The 25,034-nt window shown below is 42.7% G+C and overlaps 1 protein-coding gene across 12 annotated transcripts in view; it reads right to left on the reverse strand.

Annotated features, from left to right (window-relative positions):
* The window catches only part of KANK1 (KN motif and ankyrin repeat domains 1), a 215,161-nt gene extending 201,195 nt beyond the window's left edge, over positions 1-13,966 (reverse strand). For 10 of the 12 annotated variants that reach the window (XM_086415396.1, XM_086415388.1, XM_086415393.1 and 7 more), the window contains exon 1: positions 13,683-13,732. The gene's annotated coding sequence lies outside the window, so the exon portion shown is untranslated. Of the gene's footprint in view, positions 1-12,725; positions 12,917-13,682; positions 13,733-13,826 lie in introns of those variants that run through there. The other 2 variants (XM_086415384.1, XM_086415386.1) reach the window with 2 other exon arrangements.
* Positions 13,967-25,034: the final 11,068 nt, after the last annotated feature.

A 25,034-nucleotide genomic window follows, 5' to 3' on the forward strand; every position in this document is an offset into this window, starting at 1 on the left:
CCAAACGTGAGTTGAAGCAGAGAAAGATGATCTACAGAAAAAAGCCAAAGAATGGTAAAAATGCTAGCGACAAGACATCAGGAGTGTTCAAAAGAAACCATAACTTCCAGCTCTAACTTCCCAATTCCCAGGAAGACCGGCTGGCTATCATGCACTTGAATTTCCACTGGATTCCTTCCAAGAAATTCCTTATTGGATTGGTTGCTATTTGTTTGTTTGTTTTGGTCAAACTTCTTATTGCTGATGCCGGTTTGTTAAAGCCAGTATAAATGAGTTTCTCTTTTATGCAGCCAATAAGCCTTACTACTTTGTTTTAATTTTTGATTTATTTGTAAATGTTTGATCTTAATAAACTTTTTAAAGAATAACACATAAAGTACATAAATCTTAAATATTTATCATGATGAATTTTTTCACGAACGAATATATCCAAATCATCACCACCCCTAGGTCCCTCACCAGCCAGTACATCCTTATACCGACTTCTGTCACCATCGAGTATTTTTGCCTCTCTTTTGATATTCATATAAATGAAATCATACAATATGTATACTAATTTCTGAATTCCTTTACTCAATATCTATGAGATTCATCAAGTTTTGTGTAGCAGTAATTTGGTTTTTTACTGCTGTGTTGTATTTCAATGCATAATCATACCACAAATATTTATTCAATACCTGGCTTGTTTCTATTATGTTTCTATCATTCCATTATAAACATTCTTGTAAATCCTTCTGGTGCACATAAGCACTCACTCCTGTTGGGTATACATATTTGGGAGTATAATTACTGAGTAACAGGATACAAGTTTGTTCAGTTTTATAGATAAGTAAAAGCTTCCCAAAGTAGTTAAACCAATTTACGTATCTATCAGCAGTGTATGAGAGTTTAAGCTTTTCTATATCTTCATTTGGTTGTTAGGAATTTTTTTATTTTAGCCATTTGGGTAGGTTTGTATTGGTATTTTATAATAGTTTTAATTTGTATTTTTCTGATGACTGATAATACAGAATGCCCTTCTGCTCATTTTCTAAATTATATTTTCACTTTTTCTTATTAATGTGTAACTGTTCTTTACATATTCTGAACAAGTTTCTTCTTGGATATATGATATGACTAATATCTTCTACTTCATGACTTGCCTTTTTACTCTCAATTTGTACTGTGGAATGAAAGTTATTAATTGTAAAGAACATGAGAACAGACAACAGTACATGTTGCTGTAAGAAACAGATCAAATCCGCTCCATCCATTAAGACACTGGAAAGACTAGAGATCTCTTCAAGAAAATAAGAGATACCAAGGGAACATTTCATGCAAAGATGGGCTGGATAAAGGACAGAAATGGTATGGACCTAACAGAAGCAGAAGATATTAAGAAGAGATGGCAAGAATACACAGAAGAACTGTACAAAAAAGATCTTCACGACCCAGATAATCACGATGGTGTGATCACTGACCTAGAGCCAGACATCCTGGAAAGTGAAGTCAAGTGGGCCTTAGAAAGCATCACTACAAACAAAGCTAGTGGAGGTGATGGAATTCCAGTTGAGCTATTTCAAATCCTGAAAGATGATGCTGTGAAAGTGCTGCACTCAATATGCCAGCAAATTTGGAAAACTCAGCAGTGGCCACAGGACTGGAAAAGGTCAGTTTTCATTCCAATCCCAAAGAAAGGCAATGCCAAAGAATACTCAAACTACCGCACAACTGCACTCATCTCACACACTAGTAAAGTAATGCTCAAAATTCTCCAAGCCAGGCTTCGCAATATGTGAACCATGAACTTCCTGAGGTTCAAGCTGGTTTTAGAAAAGGCAGAGGAACCAGAGATCAAATTGCCAACATCTGCTGGATCACAGAAAAAGCAAGAGAGTTCCAGAAAAACATCTATTTCTGCTTTATTGACTATGCCAAAGCCTTTGACTGTGTGGATCACAATAAACTGTGGAAAATTCTGAAAGAGATGGGCATACCAGACCACCTGATCTGCCTCTTGAGAAATCTGTACGCAGGTCAAGAAGCAACAGTTAGAACTGGCCATGGAACAACAGACTGGTTCCAAATAGGAAAAGGAGTACGTCAAGGATGTATATTGTCACCCTGCTTATTTAACTTCTATGCAGAGTACATCATGAGAAATGCTGGACTGGAAGAAACACAAGCTGGAATCAAGATTGCCGGGAGAAATATCAATAACCTCAGACATGCAGATGACACCACCCTTATGGCAGAAAGTGAAGAGGAACTCAAAAGCCTCTTGATGAAAGTGAAAGTGGAGAGTGAAAAAGTTGGCTTAAAGCTCAACATTCAGAAAACGAAGATCATGGCATCTGGTCCCATCACTTCATGGGAAATAGATGGGGAAACAGTGGAAACAGTGTCAGACTTTATTTTTGGGGGGCTCCAACATCACTGCAGATGGTGACTGCAGCCATGAAATTAAAAGACACTTACTCCTTGGAAGGAAAGTTATGACCAACCTAGATAGCATATTCAAGAGCAGAGACATTACTTTGCCAACAAAGGTTTGTCTAGTCAAGGCTATGGTTTTTCCTGTGGTCACGTATGGATGTGAGAGTTGAACTGTGAAGAAGGCTGAGCGCAGAAGAATTGATGCTTTTGAACTGTGGTGTTGGAGAAGACTCTTGAGAGTCCCTTGGACTGCAAGGAGATCCAACGAGTCCATTCTGAAGGAGATCAGCCCTGGGATTTCTTTGGAAGGAATGATGCTAAAGCTGAAACTCCAGTACTTTGGCCACTTCATTCGAAGAGTTGACTCATTGGAAAAGACTCTAATGCTGGGAGGGATTGGGGGCAGGAGGAGAAGGGGACGACAGAGGATGAGATGGCTGGATGGCATCACTGACTCGATGGACGTGAGTCTGAGTGAACTCCGGGAGTTGGTGATGGACAGGGAGGCCTGGCGTGCTGCGATTCATGGGGTCTCAAAGAGTCAGACATGACTGAGCTACTGATCTGATCTGATCTGATCTGATGCATCATACCCTGGAAACACTTTTATGAATGGTGAATGGCTTTCACCACCAGCCCTTAAAAGTCTAGCAGTATCTTTCCATCACTACTCAACAGAATTATTGGTCCAGACTACTTCCCAGAAGAGATGTTCAGAGCACAGACTTACGGTACCAAGAACATATCACTTCTCTCCCCATCCCAGTGCCCCCGGAGAAAAATATCCTAACCTCAACAATTTCCCAGCAATTACCAGGAATTATATTATCCTAAACAGCCTATGAAAGCTTCCTTGGCCTGGGACAGCAAATGGAGCAACAGTTTTCTCCAATGATCATATTTCAAGAGAGCTTGGGTAGCTCTCACACATCTATTACCTCATTGATCCTCTCAGCTCCTCTGTGCAGGACCTCTCATTATCTCCATGGTATAAGCAGAAAGGTTATTTTGCTCAGCCAAAATTGTGGAAGAACTTGCAGAGAAGGGAGAAGGGTGGTGGCACTTAATGGCACTGGGGTTTCCTACTGGACCCAGAGCCCTGAGTCCTCCTCTCCCCTTTTTTTTTTTTTTTGGTCACTGGGTACTGACACTTTTAACTTCTGTGAGGTGCAGGGGTAGGGGGGCAGGGAGGGCCTGGTGTTGATCTGGTATGCAGCTTCTCATTGTGGTGGCTTCTCTTGGGGAGCACAGACGAAGGTGCGTGAGCTTCAGCAGCTGCAGCACACACACTCAGAAGTTATGGCACACACACTGAGCTGCTCCACAGTGTGTGCGATCTTCCCAGTCCAGAGGTCAAACCTGCGTCCCTGGCACTGGCAGGCAGATTCTTATGCACTGCACCACCAGGGAAGTCCATTCCTCTGCCTTGTTACTAGCTCCCAAGGTTCTTCTCTGATCTACTCAGTGCGAGCTGGGATCACAATCCTTTCTCTGTTTCTCTGGTCATAAGCAAACAAAATAGCTCTTTTGAGATTTTTTTTTTGTCCCAGGGAGATATACAGTCAGGAAATACTATATCCTAAATGTTCCTTCCTTTATCTTCCCTCTCTTCTCTATCCTCCTTCTCCCTCCTCCAGTCAAGACACACTTAAACACCTAGGCATGATTATATTACTCTTCCTTTTCAGACACACAGAGGCAAAAACAAAACACATGCATGGCAAGAAGTAGCAGACTTGAGGCTCTAGAGTCCAAGCTCCTCACCATTGCACTATATTGAATCGGGTCCCATCAATGTGACCTATCCAGAAATAAAGGTTAGGAGAAGGGAAAGGAAAGGCTGCCCTGGGTCACTGAGGGTCATGGAGGAAAAAGGAGATGCTCAGAAAGAGACAGTTTCTATGGATTCAGTACCTCCAATCTTGCCTGGGATCCAGGCTAAAATACAGATATTGACATGTGAAGAATAGCCTGAAGTCAGGACTCAAATCAGGTCAAATAACTGGCAAGCACAGTTATTTGGCTAACTTGGATGAGAGGCCAGAGGTAGATTCACAACACACCTTTTCTTTGAAAGTTCCCAGGAAAAGGATTCGTAAACTATATGAACTTCAAGCCCTTAAGTGGTATTTCCTTTTTTTGCTAGCATAGGTGAAAGGGCAGGAAAGTGACTGATTTTTTTTCACTGCACTAAAGCTATTTTATTGAATCTTTAAGGGCTCACTGAGTCCTCAAGGTCTTCTTACCCATTTTTGACTTCAAAAGATGAACCCTTGGCAGACTCTGCCCCAAAACAGGCAAAATTGAGCCCAGACACAGTAGCTCTTTATTTCTGAGTGAGAGATAGTTTGGTTCTCTAGAAGGTGTGAAAAAAAAAACAAACACAAAAAACCTGTATGAGCACAAGGGATTTCACCAAAAGAAAACAAAGTCTTTCCAATTAGCTTTTCCTGGTTTCCAAACAGTAGCCTTTTGTTTCCTGAGGTTGGCTAAAAGAAACCTTAAAAACAAACAAAAGAAACAGTTCTCTTTCTCTATTAGCCTAAAAATTGATTAAAAAAAAAAAAAAAAACCTCTCTAAAAAGGTCCATGAAATGTGGGGAAGATAAGTTACAGTAAGTACCTTCATGTCTCTAAGTTCATACACACAAAAGGTGTATGTGAAAGAGGAGCACTGGAGAATCAACACCTGACTCACATACACACCTGGCTGCTGCTGCTGCTAAGTCGCTTCAGTCGTGTCCGACTCTGTGTGACCCCAAAGATGGCAGCCCATCAGGCTCCCCCGTCCCTGGGATTCTCCAGGCAAGAACACTGGAGTGGGCTGCCATTTCCTTCTCCAACACACCTGGCAGGTGGGGTCAAATCTTATTAGGAGAAATCTCTTTATAACCAAACTGTTTAAATTTCAACAGATAGAAGCATGAAATTCCTGATCATCTACAGGATAGGTTACTATTCAGTGTGCACCTAAAACCACTATAAAAATTAATGAACTGGTACCCTTGTGCAGATCCGGCAGCCCTAGTATGTCACTGATGAAACTATACACATTCATTCAACATATACTGTTGAGTGCTGACAAAGCATAACTTGGCTACTCCACAAAAAGCCCCTTTTGTTCCTCAAGGCAGTGTCTCCACACTGTCTGCCACCCACACAGTTGTCATTCCCAACGTGGAAAACAATTCTCAGACTCCAGTCTGAGAGCAGTCACAACTGCTCGCCTTTCCAGTCCCTCCAGTAAAAACATACCAGAACACAAGTAAGTTCACATGACTTCATTCGAGGACTAACCTTGAATTCTCTCAGCATTAAAAAAAAACTAAACAATATACACAAACTTTCAAAGCAGTGAACTATTTGAGTTGCTTCTCTCAATTGTTAGTGAAACCTTGCCAAGGCTGACAAACTTTGAGTTGTAGTAAGTAAACCCCAATCTTTTCTCTCCCAGCCTCCTCTCCTTGATAGGGATTCAGCCAACTCTCCTCCCACTCCTGAATCATAACTTAGAAAGGAGATCAAAGGGTGATGTTTCCGGAGGCAGAGAAATCTTCTTCTGCCCTCAAGGTCAGAAGCCAGCATTCTCCAAATACCCTTCAGGTTATGCCGCACAAGATTCAACCCTGCCAGAAAGAAACCAAACAGTAGCCACAAATACCTTAAAAGTATTTAAGAACAACAGTGTCTATCCCTTGGTCAGTATTACCCCTAGTAATATTTAAGGGAAGACAGAACGTTGAATAAGTTCAGAACTAGGCTGCATTCTAAAAGAGGCATACAATCCTTAAAAACAAACAATTGGGAAGATAAAACAGATGCCCTAAAGAGAAGAAGGATGAAATTTCAAAAGGCCAACAGAAAATAAATCAAAACAAACTCAAGCCCACCAAGTCATATGTTAAATTTCATTGAAACTACTTACTTCATTTTTAAAGAAATGGCAAAAACTTTCAGCATGGACACTGAAGCTTTAGAGTATCCAATTTATCCTTGTGTTGACAACCCCTGTTTTTCCTTTAAAAAAAAAAATGCACCAAGAACTCAAATCTTCTTTTATATTTTCATGTGGAAATCTAATTCCTGGCCAACTACAGAGCATGACTCAGGCAAATCCCCTATAAAAATGTCACAGTGAATGGCAAAAATCAATAGATTGATTTTACAAACTAGAAAAGTTGAAAGATTAAGACAACATGAACAAAATTTCAGTCTTTCTATACACCAAATACTTTTATTCTCAGAACCAGTAGAGTTTATTCACAAACTTTCATTTTTTAAACTTTTATTAGTAGTAAATCTCTTGAGCAGTATCTCCCACCAGTTAAAAGAAAAAACTCACAAGAAATGAATTATACAGCAAGGAGAAACAGAAAAGCTGGACTGGTTTAAAAAACTGATACAAAGTCTCAATTAATTCTTTAGCTGGCCTGACTTTTCTATCTCACTATGCTGTAAAACAAAAAGAATAATGAACCATCTTTGAGGTGCTCATCTTCATAAGTCGTCTGGGGAATTCAATAACACTCATTTACCTGAATAGCTAAAAGAGGAGAACAGACAATAACAAGCACTGGCAAGAATGCAGAGCAACTAGGACTCACGTAAACTGTTGGAAAGGTAATTAATAGAACCACTCTGGCAGTGTCGGCTACAGTAAACTGCATGCCTCAGCAATTCCACTCCTAGGTACTTATCCTATCAGAAATGTATACATATGTTCATGAGAAAACATGCACAAAGTCGTTCATAATAACAGTGTTCATATTAGTCCAAAAATAGAAACAACTCACTGTATATCTCCAGTAGGATGGATAAACAGTAGAATATTCACACAATGGGACACAATAAGAAATGAAAATAAACAACCCATAGCCATATGAAACAGCATGGATCAATTTTACAAATATGACACGGAGAGAAGCCAGACACAATAAAGTATTTGCTCTGTGACTCTATATGTATAAGAAAAAAATCTGACAAAAGTAATCAATGATATTAGAAGGATACCCTTTGGGCTAGAATAGTGAATCAAAGGGACTATAATACAAAGATGATCAGCTTGGGTCTATGGCTCTATGGGAAGGCAGGCAAGGGAGTATCTGGTAGAAAAGTGAGTCAAAACATCACATAATATGGACAATTCCAGCCCCTAAAAAAAGCTGCTCTTAAACCAGCAATTTTTATAGCAAAGAGCAATTCTGTTAAGAGGAATACAAAAAAAGAGAGGTACTGGAGACAGAGAGGGAAAGGCATGGGGAGAGGAGGAAGGATGAATAAATTCAGGATGAATAAATTTGATTTCTACCTATGCTCTAATTATTTTTTCATATTTTCCCTAAGATCAAAGGGTAAACAAGTCAGAATTACCAATAGAAATCAGAACAAAATAACCAAAAATGCAATGCAATCAACAAATTTAAGTTTTTGCCTCTAATCAAGCCAAAAATTACATAAACTATCAAAAGGAGTCTTAACTTCAATGCATTAAATGGAAACCAACAAGAATAGAAGTTCCTTTTGTATGCTTCTCAAGGGATTAGATAATTATAAAAATGTATTAGTATGTCTCCTGAGACTTTAAGCCCCATTGATCAATTCCATTAACTGAAGTGTTTTTTGTTTTGTTTTGTTTTTTTTCTGGCTGTGCTGCAAAGCTTGCAGGATCTTAGTTCAATCAGGGATTGAACCCAGGCCCCAGCAATGAAAGTGCCGAGTTCTAACCACTGGACCACCAGGGAGTTCCCCAAATGAATTTTTTTAAAAGGGGGAAAAAAAAAAAAAAACCACCCTACAACAGAACTACAGGGTTCCTGACACTGTCTGAAATATATCTCTTTCCAATTAACTGATTGCTTCCATAACGAAAGAAACATGAGGATACTTAATTTCTGACAGGCTTTTCTGATGTATATACCTGTACACTAATAGTTAACAGTGTATCTATTACAAGATTCTTCATCAATGAGACTATCATTTGCTTCCAGCATTCATACTTTAAATGCAAAGCTGAAGGAAGGAAAAGGCAAAAGATTATCTGAGTTTAGAAGCCAAAGAGAGAAAATTAAAATTGCTGTATTGTATCACCTGCTCTGCTTATGCAGACTACATGCTAACAGGCAATTCACACATCTAGTAGCTGGTGTGTTTTCATAAGAGCCTCACTGTCAGGCATCCTCCATTCAAGACAGTTCTGTTGTTCTCTTTCACTGCCCTTTCCAATACACACGCACATACACACACACACACTCCAACAAACATGAGCTTGCCACCTCTCCACAGCCTTATCGAGTGTGGAATGCTTTATTTAAAATTACACAGGTAACTGAAAAAGGAGAACTAAAATTAATAAGATAAAAATAATAGGGTACCTAATAAATAATGGGAAGCAAAGGGGAAAGGAAAAAAAGAGAGGTGGGAGGTAATACAAATTCCACTCCTTCCTTAGCAGGGAGTTAATAGCTATAGTTAAATTTGTGAACTCAAGTGTAGACTGTGGCAGCTTAAAAAGCAAGCTACACATTCTTTGACACTCTTCCCACCAAGTGGCTAGTCTAGATCCCCTCCTCTTCAGTCTGAGCAGGCTTAGTGACTGACCCAATCAACAGTTTGGTGAAAAGGAAGTTATGTAACTTCTGAGATTCGTCATAAAAGGCCAAGGAGATTCTAACTGGTTCACTTGAGGTACTCATAGCTCAAGTTAATTGTATGTGTCCACCTGGAGGGTGTTTTGGGATTAGATTAACATTTCAATTGCATTCTGGGTAAAGCAGATTGCTCTCCATAATATGGGTGGGCCTCACCCAATCAGTTGAAGGGTTGAATAGGACAAAAAAGCATGGCCTCCCTGAGCAAGAAGGAATTCTCCAGCAGACTGCCTCTAGTCTTCATCTGCAACATCAGCTGTCCTGGAGGCTGCTGGTTCACACCACAGATTTTGGAATCACCAACCTCCATAATCATGAGCCAATTGCTTATAATAAATCTTTCTATAAATACATGCACATCCTATTGGTCTGATTCTCTTTAGACCCTGATTAATATCTGGGGAAAGCTGGTGGCCATGTAAGTAGTGCAACTACCTGGGGCCACCATGCTGAAGTTGCCACGTGTAGGTATTCCAGTCAACAATCAATGCCACGCCCAGTCTTCCAGCCAGCCTTGCCAAGGCACATGGCAGGAAAGTAAAGCCTTCCTGGACCTTCCAGCCCAGCCAACTGACCAGCTGCATGATACAGAGAGATTCCAGTCAATGCCTCAGGAGGAGGAGAAGCCAGCCCCTACCTGCATCCTCGATCCATGGAACACATAATACTATAAAACAACTGTCTAATAAGCCACTAAATTTTAAGTTCAATGATAACCACCAAAAGAACTAAAAACAGAAATAGTTTACGGTTATCACACTGGAGAAGAGACTGTAGCTGAGCTGGGATCAGAAAGGAGTAAAGGGTTTTAGTTTTCATTTTAAACACTGTTTTGTTATCTGCATTATTCTTATTATGTACAGATATTCCTATAGAAATTCAAACAATTTTAAATTAAAGAAACAACAGCAGCAAATATGTTTAGCACTTACTGTGTACCAAATTTCAATGTGCTCTCTGTGCTATGTTTTAACTAATTTAATACTCAAAATAACCCCATGAGGGGAGTGCTTTTATCATCTCTTTTTAATAGATGGGAAATTGAGACACAGAGAGATTCAGTAACTGTATGAAAGGTCACACAGCAAGCAGCAGCACCTAGACTCAAACTAGCCAGTCTGGATCCAGAGCTACAACATTTCCACAAAGACTACTAGGCTGGTTCGGCAGTCACAAAGTCATTAGACGAAGGGCACAATCTGAAATTGCCATTCACCTGGGTTTCCAAGCATGTGACTAACAATGCTATCATGTGTCAAGCGCTGCTGGACTTCCTTGCTTCTTCAAAGGCTATGAGCTAAACTGAAATGCCTTTTACTCTAGTCCCCACCTGTACACATTCTTCAAGGTTCAATCTCCCTAAACATCACCCAAATCTCTCTCCTCAGTGTTAATTTCCCCTATATTTCCAGTGAGCCATTTTATCAGATATTTCCATCTTTCTGCCTCCAATTCAATTTTGTATCTTTACATCTCCCCATCTGCTATGAACCAAATGAGGGTCTTCAACTCTGAATTCCCCCACCAGGGCCTTGCATAAAATAAAAATGTAATTATCACTTATTAAAGCTCACTGACATTCGTTTATTCTAAATGAAAGTTAGTGGAGCAGCCTTAACCTTAGAGAAATTTTCACTGAATTTTATTTGAGAGGAAAGAGGGAAGAGAGGGGTTAAGCACAATTCTACTCCTCAGTATATACCCTAAACACAAATTTGTGTTGTATATCAAGTCATACAATACAATGTTCAAGTCACACTATTCCCCATGGACAAAATTTGGAAACTAATCAAATGCCCATCAACCCTAGAATGGATAAACTGTGGCACAGTCACAATGAAACACTGGACAGCAATGATAATGACTGACTACAGCCACATGCAACAACATGACAAAGTATCACAAACATAATTTTGAGTGAAAGAAGCCAGATACCAAAACCAAAACAAACAAGAAAACCACATAAACATACTATATGATCCCATGTATATAGATCACGAGGATAGGCAAAACTAACCTATGGTTGAGACAGTAGTTACCTCTGGGAAGAGTGTATGACTGGAGGAAAAAAGCATGGCAATGCTCTGTATCTTTATCTCAGTGCTGGTTATAAGTTTATGCTCACTTCGTGAACATTCATCAAATTATACACTTAAGATGTATATGTTTCTTACAGTTCAACTTTAAGAATTACTTTACAAGATGCATAAGCCAAGCCACCATGTAGCAGGCATAAAACACCTTGTAACATTTGAAACCAACTTGGCTTAATTTGATTTGAGGGCAGAAGAGAAGTACAGTGGTTGTTGCTTCAACTCTGTTCACTGAAACATGATTTTTAGAACGTGCACAAATAGTCCAACAGAATGCCTAAGTGAACTGTTTGAAATTTCTCACTGAGATCCCCTTTGCTGCTTCTGAAATGTGCTCACTCTTCTCCATTTTAACACACTTCAGCTCCCACAAGTACTCCCCTTTCAGGCTTTCTCCAATTCTTGCCTCAATTTCTTGAATTACCTCCTACTAGACCCTTTCCCATCCTCTTCCTCAGACCAGGAGTAAATGCATGAGCACAGTAGCTCAGGGCCTATTTGAGAGCAGATGCTCTCTCACTGGCTTCCGTGATGGTTCAGCAGGTAAAGAATGGGCCTGCAACGCAGGAGACATAGGAGATGTGGATTCTCAGCACTCATGCAGGCAGGCACCTTCTCACCAAATCAATCCAAGTCTCAATGTAACCATCCTAGTGGCTATTTGCCTGTGGTTTCTTTCTTTAGGGACAGTGGATACTTTAAAACTATTTTTAAATCTAGAGTCCTTTTTTTCCCCCTAACACCTCCCCCCAAAACAAACATACACATAGCACTCACATGTGCCACAGTGATTTGTGGACTTGGCAAATCTAAAGTGCAGAAAGTGTGCCCCACCTACAGGGATAAAATGCAGTCCTAATTTGTGTGTTTTTAAAAGAGGCAATTATTCCTCTACTGGAAGCCTCTCCTTTATCCTTAGATACTGTAATCTCCAGAGGACAATGTCCAGAGGACAACCCATTCTTAATTTTTCTTCCACTGCTTCAGCAGCAGCACCTTTTCCCAAATCTACTAACTGAAAAAGGACTGAAGTTAATAATCTGTCCGTTTTCTCATTCAGTTTCCATCTTGAGAAAGCTTCACCTTAGAATGAGAGTGGGAGGCTGGGGGAAGGGGAGTGGGGAATAACTGATTAATGCGGAGGGCTACTTCGGCAGGTGATGAAAATGTTCTGGAATTAGACAGTAGGGATGCCTGCACAACTCTGTGAATATACTAAAAAAAAAAAAAGTAAATTATACAATTTGGGTAAACTTATGGCACATTTATTATGTATCAACTTTTAAAATAAATAAAATGTGGGAAAGCCCAACTTTTCTGTAGAGAAAGTTGGATGAAGCGAGCAAATAGCAGATGGACAGCTAAGTACCACCTAAAAACCAAGCTGAATAAATTCACGTAATTAAAAATGAGGAAACTAGCCCTGACTTTCCATTCAGCTCACAGATGGATGGGATGAAGCTGGGGCAAGAAAGTGCACAATTACAGAACTGGGTGGTTAACTTTCCTTGTTGGTCTCCGAGCGTCTGTCTTGATATAATACTTCATTAATTAATTCGACGAGACGAACCTCAGCAGAGACCATGTGCAGACAGCGAGCGCTGGGGGACGCCACAGATTGTTTCTAAGGCTCACTAGACAAACCCCTCTCCAAGCCACCCCGGCGCAGCACAGTTCTTGCTGACTTGCAGGACCCGCCGCGAAGAGTTGCCTCGGAGTTCCACACGGACCGGGTGGAGAAGAACGGTCAAGGGGAGGACGCTGCTGGGGCCATGGGAAGGGGGAGGAAGGCGAGTTGAGGGTCCAAGTCTGCTTAAGGGCGCTCGCAGCCTCCCTCGACGACCACCAGAAGCCCCTGGAGACTCCAGAAACCCACGCTGTCCCGGCGGGGTTCGACTGGCCTCAGGCCCAGGGCGCCCACACCCCTCCCCCACCCCCCGGCCCCGGCAACCTCGGCCGGAGCCATCTCCGAGTCGGTTGAGGGCGACCGAGGCCACCTGCCGCTCCGCCGATGAGGAAGAAAGTGGTCGACCGCCACTCCCTCCAGCGGAGCCGAGCCGAAAACTTCTCGGGGAGACGCCTCGGAGAGCTCTCTCACTCGATCCCGGACTAATGAAAGGGCCCCAGGGGCACCCAGGGCCGTGCTTCCCGACCCGGGACGCGTCCGCACCCTCCCGCCTCCTGGCCCGGCTCGGACTTTCCCGCTGACCCCGAGCCGGGCGCGCAGCACTCCCCTTCCAAAAACCCCCGAGCCCCTCCGCCACAGTGTGCAGAACCCCGCGAGTTGCGGGGCCGCAGGAACCTCTCGGACCCCATCCCTAGGCCCGTCCTGAGGCCGCTAGGGTAACCCGGCAAGAGAGAGCCTGCGGGGGGCTGCCCTCCGCCACCGCCACGGCCGCCGTGCGCCCCGGCGCGCCCCAAGCTGGCCTGACTGGGCGTGGAGACCAACAGGGGCAGGGTCGGAGCCCCACGCCCCCGGCCAACCCGCCCGGAAAGGTGGCGCAACGCAGCCCTCAGCTCCACTCACCTCCAGCAGCTCCTCTCAACCTGCCGCGCGCGCCGGCGGCTCGCTGCCTCGCCCGCGGCTCCCGGACCTCGGAGAAGGGGGCGGGGCGCAGGGGGCGGAGCCGGCCCCCGGCTAGCGAGCGCCAGAATTAAACCCCGAACGTACCAGCGCTCAGCTGCTACCGCAAAGGCAAGGAAGCCGGGGAGACCCGCAAGCCTCCGACTCCCGGCGGGAAACGGCTGCGGCTGCGTCCCGCAGCGGGACGGAGGGACAGCTCCGGCCTGCAAAACCCCAGACGGCTCCCGGGACCTCAAGGAACCCCGGCTCTCGGCGGCCCTCTCTTTGTACCCGCGCGAGCCGGCCGGCGGGCAGACTCCAGTGCGCCTGCGCGCCGATCAGACTCCACCAGGCCCACGGAGCACCTTCGCTCACCTCCACCGCTTCACCCCGGTCCGCTGGCTTCTGCCCCGCAAGCAGCAGGCAGAGCCGCTCCTTCCGCCCCGGCACGCTCCTGCGGCAGCTGTGTGTTTACTTTCTTTCCCCGAGGGAGAGGAAAAAATCCATCCCCAGTGAGACGTGCGTCAGTTCGATTCTATCAGTTCTTACCCGGAGGGGTACCTGGCCGCGGGAGGCTGGCACTGTTAACACGCCGGCTTAGCACCCTTTACTGGCCCCTCCCTCCTCACCGCTAAAGAAATTGATTAGGGACTGTCAGCTTGTTTCCTGGCCCCTGGTGACAGCGGGATTCTGGAGCATGCAGGGATCTGGTTTTCTGCAAGTGCCTGAGCTGGACGAGCCGTGTCTTCCGTGCGTTCGCGCCGGCTAGGCTGCAGGACCGAGTCCTCAGTGAAAAGGAGAGAATGCACGTCCAAAAGGGTGTAGGTGTTCTGAGGACTTCAAATAAGACGCAGTGCCTGGGTAGGCAGCTTAGAAGCGAACTAGGAAGTCAGACACTCTCAATCCGTAGCAAATTAAGCGGGTGCAAGGGAGGCTGTGACTTGAGTCTTCTTTCAAATTGAAGATGGTTTGAATAAACAGGACGGGAGGACCAACAAATATTACCAAGAAACACTAATGCCAGCTCTCCAATCACTGATTTTTCTTAAGCTCGGGGCGGGGCAGTTCACCCACTAAGGTCTCCAGCGCAGCACACCTCCCAGAGGGGCTTTCAGTTCAGTCGCTCAGTCCTGTCCTACTCTTTGCGACCCCATGAATCGCAGCACGCCAGGCCTCCCTGTCCATCACCAACTCCCGGAGTTCACCCAGACTCAACGTCCATCGAGTCAGTGATGCCATCCAGCCATCTCATCCTCTGTCGTCCCCTTCTCCTCCTGCCCCCAATCCCTCCCAGCATCAGAGTCTTTTCCAATGAGTCAACTCTTCGCATGAGCTGGCCAAAGTACTGGAGTTTCAGCTTTAGCATCATTCCTTCCAAAGAAATCCCAGGGCTGATCTCCTTCAGAATGGACTGGTTGAATCTCCTTGCAGTCCAAGGGACTCTCAAGAGTCTTCTCCAACACCACAGTTCAAAAGCATCAATTCTTTGGTGCTCAGCCTTCTTCACAGTCCAACTCTCACATCCATACATGACTACAGGAAAAACCAGAGCCTTGACTAGACGAACCTTTGTTGGCAAAGTAATGTCTCTGCTTTTGAATATGCTATCTAGGTTGGTCATAACTTTCCTTCCAAGGAATAAGCGTCTTTTAATTTCATGGCTGCAGTCACCATCTGCAGTGATTTTGGAGCCTAAAAAAAGAAAGTCTGACACTGTTTCCACTGTTTCCCCATCTATTTCCCATGAAGTGGTGGGACCGGATGCCATGATCTTCATTTTCTGAATGTTGAGCTTTAAGCCAACTTTTTCACTCTCCACTTTCACTTTCATCAAGAGGCTTTTGAGTTCCTCTTCACTTTCTGCCATAAGGGTGGTGTCATCTGCATATCTGAGGTTATTGATATTTCTCCTGGCAATCTTGATTCCAGCTTGTATTTCTTCCAGTCCAGCATTTCTCATGATGTACTCTGCATAGAAGTTAAATAAGCAGGGTGACAATATACAGCCTTGATGTACTCCTTTTCCTATTTGGAACCAGTCTGTTGTTTCATGTCCAGTTCTAACTGTTGCTTCCTGACCTGCATACAGATTTCTCAAGAGGCAGATCAGGTGGTCTGGTATGCCCATCTCTTTCAGAATTTTCCACAGTTTATTGTGATCCACACAGTCAAAGGCTTTGGCATAGTCAATAAAGCAGAAATAGATGTTTTTCTGGAACTTTCTTGCTTTAGGCAGTCACAATATTTTTGCAAGTAGGTTAAAGCAAAGAGTTATCACAAGATGCTAGCCTCTGGGGAGAAGAGGCTGTGAAATCCCTATGTGTTCACAGCAAAGCACACCTGCAGATTCCTGAAACCAATGGCCCCTGCCTGTGAAGAAGATAAGCTCAGCTCAAGAAGATAAGGACAGCTCAAAGATACATGGAGGCAGGAAATCTCACTTAAAAAGCTCAGACCCTTTGCAAGCTCACCAGATGACAGTAAACAAACTCTTCCCCTTCTCCTTGACCTCCGTTTCTTCATCTGTAGAATAGGCTATATGGATTCAATAGATCTTCTTTAAAATCCCCCCTCCCCCAAATGTCTATGATTCTATATAAACAATACTTTTATTGTTTATTGTTTTATTGAGATGGTTGGATGGCATCACCGACTGGATGGACATGAGTTTGAGCAAGCTCCAGGAGTTAGTGATGGACAGGGAAATCTGGCTTGCTGCAGTCCATGGGGTCACAAAGAATCAGACACGACTGAGCCACTGAACTGAATTGAAACAATACTTATTCAAGGGGGGTCCTGCATACACAGAGGATGCCATCCATCCTTTTTTTCTCCTTGCTTACATTTACTCAGTAAACATTTATTTCATAGGCCCTATTGACTCAGTGGTAAAGAATCTGCCTGCCAATCCAGGAGACACAGGTTGATCCCTGGATGCTTGAAGATCCCCTGGAGAAGGAAACGGCAAGCCACTCCAGTATTCGTTCCTAGGAAATCCCATGGACAGAGGAGCCTGCTGCTGCTGCTGCTGCTAAGTTGCTTCAGTCGTGTCCGACTCTGTGCGACCCCACAGACGGCAGCCCACCAGGCTCCGCCGTCCCTGGGATTCTCCAGGCAAGAACACTGGAGTGGGTTGCCATTTCCTTCTCCAATGCATGAAAGTGAAAAGTGAAAGTGAAGTCGCTCAGTTGTGTCTGACTCTAGCGACCCCATGGACTGCAGCCTAACAGGCTCCTCCATCCATGGGATTTTCCAGGCAAAAGTACTGGAGTAGGGTACCACTGCCTTCTTCACAAAGGAGCCTGGTGGGCTACAATCCATGGGGTTTGTAAAATGGGGTCACAAAGAGTCAGACAGACTGAGTGACTGAACAACAACAAATAAAGATTAATCAATCAAAAGTATGGCATGTGTGCTAAGTCGGTTCAGTTGCATTCGACTCTTTGTGACGCCGTGGACTGCAGCCTGCCAGGCTCCCCTGCCATGGAATTCTCCAGGCAAGAATACTGGAGTGGGTTGCCATTTCGTGCTCAAGGGGATCTTCCCACTCAGGGACTGAATCCACGTCTCCTATGTCTCCTGCACTGGCAGGTGGGTTCTTTACCACTAGCACCACCTAGGAAGTCCCCCAAAGTATGGCAGATTCTGAACTTTTAGTGGGTTTATATTTGAAGTTTTCTTTATTTTTAGTCATTTTTCTATTGAGATGCAATTCACATAGCATAAAATTTGCTCTTAAAGTGTATAATTTCGTGATTTTGAATATATTTAGTTATGCGACCATCACCACTATCTGATTCCAGAACTTTCATCATTTTCAATAACAAACTCCATACTCATTAGCAGTCACTCCTCACCCACCCTGTTAGCCCCAAGCCACCACTAATCTATTTTCCGTCTCTATGAATTTGCCTATTCTGGACATTTCATATAAATAGAAACATGTAACATGTAGCCTTTGGGTTTGGCTTCTTAAACTTAACATTTGCAGGGGTCAACCAAGTTGTCACATGTATTAGTACTTCATTCCTTTTTATAGTTGAATAATCTTCCACTGTATGGATAAAACCACATTATGTTTATCCATTCATACATTGAGGGGCATTTTGGATTGTTTCCACTTCTTGGCTCTTAAGAATAATGCTACTAAGACATTTGTGTACAATTTTTTGTGTAAACACATCTGTTCATTTCTCTTGGGTGTATGTCTAGGAGTAGAATTTCTTGGCTAAACGTTTTGAGGAACTAATACACTTTTCCAAAGTGGCTGTACTATTTTACATTCCTACTATGAGGGTTCTAATTTCTCCAAATCCTTACTGACTGTTGTCATATATGTATGGTAGGTGGTAGTTCAAGATTTTAATTTGCATTTCCCTAATGACTAGTAATGTTGAGCATCTCTTCATATCCTTATCAAGGCCGTTTGTATATCTTCTTTGGAGAAATATCTATTCAAATACTTTGTTCATTTTAAAATTGGGTTATGTGTCTTTTTACTGGTGGTCTTTATAAGAGGTCTTATATCTGATAAGTAACATTAGTCCTTTATCTGATATATATATATACGTATATATATATATATATATTTGTAAATATTTCCTCCTATTATGTGGCTTATCTTTTCACTTTCTTGATAGTGTCCTTTGAAGCACATATGTTTTTGACAGTCATATTTTTACAATACAAAATAACATAGCTAACACATAACACTTAAGAGTTTTCTAGACTATAAAAGTGATTCATACCCATTATAAGAAAAAATTAGAAAAATATAAAAAAAAATAAAGAAAAATAACAATTGCTTATGGCTGTGTCCTAGATTGGGCCTTCTGTGGTGGCTCAGTGGTAAAGAATCTGCCTGCCAACGTAAGAGACAGGGGTTTGATCCCAGGGTCGGGAATATTCCCTGGAGAAGGAAATGGCAACCCACTCTAGTATTCTTGCCTGGGAAATCCTGTGAACAGAGGAGCCTGGTGGGCTACAGTCCATGGGGTCGCAAAAGAGTCAGACACAACTTAGTGTCTAAACAATAATAACTATCCTAGATATAGCCACTGTTAAGATTATAGCAAGTTTCCTTCAGGGCCTTTCTAACCCTCATTATTTATTTATTTGATATCACCCTCAATAGCATCATGTGGCCCCGTGCTCTATACTTGTGGTCACATTGAGAACTGTCTTACTGGCAGCATCTCCATGTTCAGACCTGTCTCCTCTCCCACCTTTCCCATTAAAACCAATTTGTCCTGTGCCTATTCCCTCAGGATTCAGTTAAGGTAATCTAGTGTATTGATAATGAACATGATGATTATACACACTTGGCAACTAAGGAACATCTGCTCTAGTTCTGAGATATATTCTATCAGACCACTTACATTGTGGCCTTTCGTGTAATGGGTCACCTGCCATATACTAAGAACTATGTGCAAGTACCAGCAGCCAACTCTAACCTCCCTGAGCCTCCAGCTCCTTGTCCAGATAATGGGAGAATACCTACTGTGCCTGCTTCACCAAGCTACAGTAAGGATCAAACCTCACAGAATGAGTTGGGTCAGAATGGACCCTTGATATGCTGCAGGTAAGAATCTGGCACCTTAAGTGTCCCATACACTCAGGCCCAATAATGTACATGGCAGCAAGGAGAGATATCAGGAGAGAATGAGGAAGACATGGGAGGTCACCAAAGTTTGTTAAGACTTTGGTAAGGTCACCAAAGTTTACCAAATCTTAGGGGCAGGTAGAACTGGGACAGGCTCTGGAAGTAATTTCCTAATATTCATCTTCATCTCCCCCAACTTCAATTATTTTCTTTACAGTGGATATATACCATAGTTAGCATCAAGATATTTATTTAAGTTTTTGTCATCCTCAAATCTTTTACAGAGATGTGAAGAAGGGTTTTCTGCTGTCTTCATGCCACAGTGTTAAAGTCAAGGTGGCAAGAACGTTTGTGTGTGCATATGTGTGTGTGTATGTGTAAGAGAGAGAATGCATGCACAATCCTGAGCACAAGTGAGTCTCCCTCAAAGGGCAGGTGAGCTGCGGGGCAGCGGACTGTACCACTAAGACAGTGGATTCACCACCTGCAGATACTTTTCCAAGAAGGAAACTTCTTGGAAGTTTCCTCACCCTTACCCAAGGTCTGACTGCCACTCAGGAGTCTTCTTTTTAAGGAACATTTATTAATATTACAAAACCCTAGTCTCTGAATCACAATCTGGAAGACTTATCTTCTGCCAGTGGCTCTGTGGTTTCCTCTTCCAAAAGAGAGCTTCAGCTTCTGTGGCTGGAGAAAGCTAAAATAGAGAAGCAGAAGGGAATGGCCCATACAGCTGGCTTCTGCTTCTCTCTATATCCCCAAACTCATAACTCACATTTCACTAGTTGGTTTGCTGCTTAGTTAAAAACCTTACAAAGCTTATGAAATAAATGTAAAATAATCTAATTGCCGACTGTCATCAGAAAACACATAAGCCAATGATTATCTAAATCTAGAAAGAAAAGCGGAGAAGGCAATGGCACCCCACTCCACTACTCTTGCCTGGAAAATCCCATGGGCAAAGGAGCCTGGTAGGCTGTAGTCCATGGGGTCGCTAAGAGTCGGACATGACTGAGCGACTTCACTTTCACTTTTCACTTTCCTGCATTGGAGAAGGAAATGGCAACCCACTCCAGTGTTCTTGCCTGGAGAGTCCCAGGGACGGAGGAGCCTGGTGGGCTGCTGTCTATGGGGTCGCATAGAGTCGGACACGACTGAAGCGATTTAGCAGCAGCAGCAGCAGAAAGAAAATAAGGTCTCATTTATTTCAACCTGTAATGGTTCCTGGAAATGACTGCTTGAAAGGTAAAGGACTCATCATCAACTTACTTGCTTTTGTTATTTTACAAAGCAAGTTAGGGTTCAGTTTGCAGTAGGCTGAAGCCCTTTGTGAATATGTTTTATATGTTACAGAAGGACTTAACCCTAGTTCAGGAAATTTAAGCTAACAGCAATCTGTATTCATAATGATAATCATTATATCATTGTTACTATTATAAAATATTTACAGAGCATTCAAAGGTGTATGACGTTGTCCTAGGATGCTAAGTAGAGGGATTATATGTACAAGCCTATCCCCTGCAGAACCACTATATTTAGAACAATTATTTATTTAACAGATATTTACTGAGGGTCTACTGTGCCCAAAGGATTGTGTTAATTTTTATAAAAGACACAAAGATGAAGAATCCCAAGAGACTATCTGACATTTTGGGGTGTTGACACACACACTGAATTAACTGTAATATAATAATAGACTTTGGCTTGAAAGATATAAATATTAATAATGTAAGTATTATAGCTACTATAATACTTATACTTAATTTATTTATAATATATAATACTTATAGTAATATAGCATTATTATATTTAAACATTTTAGTAATTGATAGCACTTATTAAGAACTTGCTTATCCACATACAGATGGCTAATAAACTCAAGAAAAGATGCTCAACATTGCTCATTATTAGAGAAATGCAGATCAAAACTACAATGAAGTATCACCTCATACCAGTCAGAATGGCCATCATCAAAAAACCTACAATCAATAAATGCTGGATAGGGTGTGGAAAAAGGGAACCCTCTTGCACTGTTGGTGGGAATGCAAATTGACACAGCCACCATGGAGAACAGTATGGAAATTCCTTAAAAAAAAACTAGGAATTAAACTATCATATGAGCCAACAATCCCACTACTGGGCATGTACCCTGAGGAAATCATAATCGAAAAAGGCACATGTACCCCAGTGTTCACTGTAGCACTATTTACAATAACTAGGACATGGAAGCAACCTAGATGTCCATTGACAGATGAATGGATAAAGAAGTTATGGTATATATACACAATGGACTATTCAGTTCAGTTCAGTCGCTCAGTCATGTCCGACTCTTTGCGACCCCATGAATCACAGCACGCCAGGCCTCCCTGTCCATCACCAACTCCTGGTGTTCACCCAGACTCACGTCCATCAAGTCAGTGATGCCATCCAGCCATCTCATCCTCTGTCATCCCCTTCTCCTCCTGCCCCCAATCCCTCCCAGCATCAGAGTCTTTTCCAATGAGTCAACTCTTCACATAAGGTGGCCAAAGTACTGGAGTTTCAGCTTCAGCATCATTCCCTACAAAGAAATCCCAGGGCCGATCTCCTTCAGAATGGACTGGTTGAATCTCCTTGCAGTCCAAGGGACTCTCAAGAGTCTTCTCCAACACCACAGTTCAAAAGCATCAATTCTTCTGCGCTCAGCCTTCTTCACAGTCCAACTCTCACATCCATACATGACCACAGGAAAAACCACAGCCTTGACTAGATGGACCTTTGTTGGCAAAGTAATATCTCTGCTTTTGAATATGCTATCTAGGTTGGTCATAACTCTCCTTCCAAGGAGTAAGCATCTTTTAATTTCATGGCTGCAGTCACCATCTGCAGTGATTTTGGAGCCTAAAAAAAGAAAGTCTGACACTGTTTCCACTGTTTCCCCATCTATTTCCCATGAAGTGGTGGGACCGGATGCCATGATCTTCATTTTCTGAATGTTGAGCTTTAAGCCAACTTTTTCACTCTCCACTTTCACTTTCATCAAGAGGCTTTTGAGTTCCTCTTCACTTTCTGCCGTAAGGGTGGTGTCATCTGCATATCTGAGGTTATTGATATTTCTCCCAGCAATCTTGATTCCAGCTTGTATTTCTTCCAGTCCAGCATTTCTCATGATGTACTCTGCATAGAAGTTAAATAAGCAGGGTGACAATATACAGCCTTGACGTACTCCTTTTCCTATTTGGAACCAGTCTGTTTTTCCATGTCCAGTTCTAACTGTTGCTTCCTGACCTGCATACAGATTTCTCAAGAGGCAGGTCAGGTGGTCTGATATTCCCATCTCTTTCAGAATTTTCCACAGTTTATTGTGATCCACACAGTCAAAGGCTTTGGCATAGTCAATAAAGCAGAAATAGATGTTTTTCTGGAACTCTCTTGCTTTTTCCATGATCCAGTGGATGTTGGCAATTTGATCTCTGGTTCCTCTGCCTTTTCTAAAACCAGCTTGAACATCTGGAAGTTCAGGGCTCACATATTGCTAAAGCCTGGCTTGGAGAATTTCGAGCATTATTTTACTAACATGTGAGATGAGTGCAGTTGTGCGGTAGTTTGAGCATTCTTTGGCATTGCCTTTCTTTGGGATTGGAATGAAAACTGACCTTTTCCAGTCCTGTGGCCACTGCTGAGTTTTCCAAATTTGCTGGCATATTGAGTGCAGCACTTTCACAGCATCATCTTTCAGGATTTGAAATAGCTCAACTGGAATTCCATCACCTCCACTAGCTTTGTTCGTAGTGATGCTTTCTAAGGCCCACTTGACTTCACATTCCAGAATGTCTGGCTCTAGATGAGTGATCACACCATCGTGATTATCTGGGTCTTGACTATTACTCAGTCATAAAAAGGAACACATTTGAGTCAGTACTAATGAGCTGGATTAAACTAGAGCCTATTATATAGAGTGAACTAAGAAAGAGAAAGACAAATATCATATAACAACGCATAGAGATGGAATCTAGGAAGATGGTACTGATGAACCTGTCTTCAAGGAAGCTGTGGAGATGCAGACATAAGGGAGTGGATTTATGGACAGGGGGTGGGGAGGAAGAACTGAGAGAGTACTGAAACATATGCATTACCATGTGTAAAATTATTATGTTGGTGAAAAAGTAAATTTGATTTTGCATTGTTGAACATTGCAATTTGATATTAGAATACATTCTTCAATAAATGTGGTTATGTCATTAAAAAAAAAAAGAACTTGCTTCTCCTGTGAGATAGACATGATTATTATTCACAATTTACAGAAATGAAGATGGAACTTTAGAGAGGTTCAGATATCTGCAGGAAGCCACCACAGTGCTCTGTTGTGGGGGCAGGACTCTCACCCAGGTTGCAGGAGTGCAGAGCCAGGTCTCAGCACTGATCATTCCAGCTAGGACAGCACGTGCATTACATTGTTTTGTTTTGCTTTTGCAACCATGTTAGCGATAAACTTTGAGTTGAGTCACTGTCACTGAAGCCTTTTCTCCTTTGGCAAGGAAACCCTGAGCCAGTGACCTTTTGACCTTGACCTCATAGCACCATTCTCTAACCCTGGAGTTTTCAGACAACTGAGCTCTCTTTTGAGCCTGGGAGACTTCTTATCAGACAGACTTTTAATGGAAGATAAAAATGAAGTTTCTGTGAGTGAAGCTGACAGGAAGGGGAGACTTGCATGGGTGGTAGGGGCATTGGGGATGGGGAAGGAAGGAAGGAGGCTGCCCCACATTCAACTGAAGATAATCACAGCTGAATCTTAATCAGGAGTGCTGATGTCAACACAACCTCAGTCTCATCTTTAAAGAAGTGTTAACTTTCCCCCTCCTCCCACTGGTGAGGCTGCATCTCAAGCCTCATCAGGTTCCTGCACATTAACTAGACTGACAGTCATGAGCCTGATGAGGTTTTAGAATTAATCCGGTTTAATGTTTCTGGATATATTAAGTATAGTTCCCTTCAATCACAAATTATTTTTTAAATGTTAAAGATGGCTTGCCTACCTGGAGGTCCTCAAAACCCTGTAAGGAATGTGGGTGAAGTCAGAGCTTAAGGACCAGAAGCAACCAAGTTGAAGAAATGATGACTCCCCACTTACAGGATCTGGTTACGTAAGAGCCTTCTAATGAATGGTGTATTCAAAAGGAGACCTGGGATGTGTAATATCTGCTGGATTTCAACAAAGACGGGCTTAGTCAACTTCACAGTTGTAGAGCCTGACAAAGCACAGCCAAAGAAGGGGAGGAGAATGGTTAAAGTGAAGGAGGCGGACACAGAGTCTGGGGACAATAGCTTTCGTTCATGAGGATCCTCTCCAAAATTCTGCTTTGAGACTTGGAGAGAAGTTTTTATTGTCTCCTGTCATTCCTATACTTCAGCAGGAAAAACATCTAGTTCTAGAAACCTATTATTATTGTCTTCACAAACAGTTCACTCAGCTCCTTTGCACTCACCATCATAGGCCAGCATAAAGGGCAGCTCACTTATTTAGCCAGCGCTTGTCTTCAATATCTGTTTGTAGTGTGTGTGCCTCAGGAGGACTTGCCCCCTCTGTCTTGTCTCTTATGTATCTAAGAGCAGGGACTTAGTCTATTTAACTCTCAGTCATTGCTTAGCTAACTGGCTCCATTTTTATAGTGCCAGATATTATTTTAACAGTTGAAATGAACTCAAATGTCCTGCAATAGGGGATATTTGAG

This window comes from Bos grunniens, chromosome 8 (genome assembly GCF_055505025.1).
Source record: "Bos grunniens cultivar Pamir isolate PY7600 chromosome 8, Bosgru_T2T1.0, whole genome shotgun sequence".
NCBI classification, from domain to species: domain Eukaryota; kingdom Metazoa; phylum Chordata; class Mammalia; order Artiodactyla; family Bovidae; genus Bos; species Bos grunniens.